The 1,992-nt window shown below is 42.7% G+C and overlaps 1 protein-coding gene across 2 annotated transcripts in view; it reads right to left on the bottom strand.

The window, feature by feature from the left end:
• The window catches only part of LOC103310204, a 9,345-nt gene extending 8,106 nt beyond the window's left edge, over nt 1–1,239 (bottom strand). Inside the window, exons 1-2 of one of the 2 annotated variants that reach the window (XM_016806737.2) lie at nt 1,029–1,239; nt 868–950 (exon numbers count right to left, since the gene is read on the bottom strand). The gene's annotated coding sequence lies outside the window, so the exon portion shown is untranslated. Of the gene's footprint in view, nt 1–537; nt 738–867; nt 951–1,028 lie in introns of those variants that run through there. The other variant, XM_029492800.1, reaches the window with a different exon arrangement.
• Nucleotides 1,240–1,992: the final 753 nt, after the last annotated feature.

The raw sequence follows: 1,992 nt of genomic DNA, 5'->3' as shown, positions 1-1,992 counted from the left end.
TCCTCTTAAAATAACTACCTATACACTAATATACAAAGGCTTAACAATATTTAATAGTTAAATAGTACATGAAAATAATGTAACTAATACGAAAAATTATCATGTCAACAAGTTTTTGTAATCACTTATTCACTAATCAATGGTCCCGTGACAGGCAGCGCTGTTAGTTCGCATGCACGTCGCGCGGGTCAAAACTCGCTATGGAGAATTATACGCCGATTCCCAACCTGAATAGATAACCGTGATTGAAACTCAGGGTGAAGAAATGTTGTTGATTGACTTATTGGTTCATTGCAAATATTGTCTAGCGATTGCTACAAATCGCACAATAGAAACATCGTTCAGTACACTGAGAAGAGTATAAACATGGCTTTGTTCGACAACAGAAGAAGACCGTTTTAAATGGTTAGTATATGATGAGCATTCATCGTCAAAGGGTGCCTACGGGCGCCCATGGCTGAAATATAGGGACAGAATAGATTTAATCTATTCTGTGGCAGGTATAGGTATAATAATTATATGTGGTACACCACCTACCTAAGTGTGATCAATAACCATGGGGATTTGAGGCGCTCTATGATCTTCGGTCAAATAGTTTCAATGCCGGTTCGATGCTGAATCGATAGCCAACAACACCGCTGAACGCGCGACTCTGAATTCACAAAACAGAAACGTCCATTCAATCACAGTACACCGGCCCGTACAGTTATTACAAGTGATTTGGTTAGCTGGTTATGGACATCTGGTTATAGACGAGAACATAATATTATAATTAAAACACTAGTACTGGTCTGTTTGGAGAACGTAGGTACTCACGGATTCACAAGACAACAAGTGTTTATTTATGAAAACAAGTGGTTTACATACCTAATATACATTTGACACACAAACCATAACGTAGAAATGCACATCTATTACAGACAACAATGAATATTATGTAGCTGGAACACCTGTAACGACGAGTAAACGACATTTCCGTGGCTTTTATTAGACTGGAGTATCGCCTACATAAATTGACGATTACCTACCTTAAACCATGAAACATGTTGTGACATTTACTCTTTAGCATCGCTCTTAATTCCTAAACAACAAAAACGAAATTAAACAATCGTCGCAACGTATTTTGTCACGTAGGCACATAATATTAGAATATATTGTGGCCGTGATAATAATATTATGTTTGTTTGTGATAAGAAAAACAAGACCAGTGATATCAGTGGTCGTTACCGCAGTGAAACTGTCTACACGGCTTGGCGGGGTGAGCATTATGGCAGATCCATCCAAAGTATATTACGATTTAATGTCGATAGCCTGAGCAGGCTGCGCAGGACGTGCCACAAAAATAAGAAAACCCTCCGCCGCTCTACTCCGCCAGTATGTCGTTGGAATCACACCGCACACCCGCCTATCGCGTCGAGGCGACTCGACGCGTCCAATATTATAATAATTTACAACGATATCGCTCGTTTACTAATATCGTTCGTCCTCGGGCCGTGGGTAGCCGCCAACGATCAATATACTATTGGTTTCCAACACGCCAAAGCCGGCCAAGTCGGTTTTCTCGGGGCCGATCGATGGTTTAAAACGTATCGGGTACCAGGGTCCCAGTCGAACGCCGTCTTTATTTCCCGGCGGCGAGTGATCCGCCGACGGGCGCCGAGCGCGACGACGACATTCCGACGCATGTACTCCTGGTCCATAAGAATTAACTTTAATATCATCATTGCGGATTTGCGTTCCTGTTGGGTTCACAGCAACTTCTACAGCAACAGCAACAGCAATAATTAATACGACGCGAACAACAACAACAAGCAACAGCGACACCGACCGCGGTAAGTAATAATACCATAACGATGACAATCATAACAATAATTACATCGCGGGACAACTCGCGGTGACCGAGATCGCGGTATGCAGTGCACTCTCGCGGAGTGATGGTTCCTCCGGCGAACTTGTCTCTGGCGCTCGTAGAGTGTGCTGCACGTATGTCAT

This window comes from Acyrthosiphon pisum, chromosome X (genome assembly GCF_005508785.2).
Source record: "Acyrthosiphon pisum isolate AL4f chromosome X, pea_aphid_22Mar2018_4r6ur, whole genome shotgun sequence".
NCBI lineage: Eukaryota > Metazoa > Arthropoda > Insecta > Hemiptera > Aphididae > Acyrthosiphon > Acyrthosiphon pisum.
Note: the sequence above shows the minus strand (reverse complement) of the source record. Positions and strands in the feature narration are given on the sequence as shown.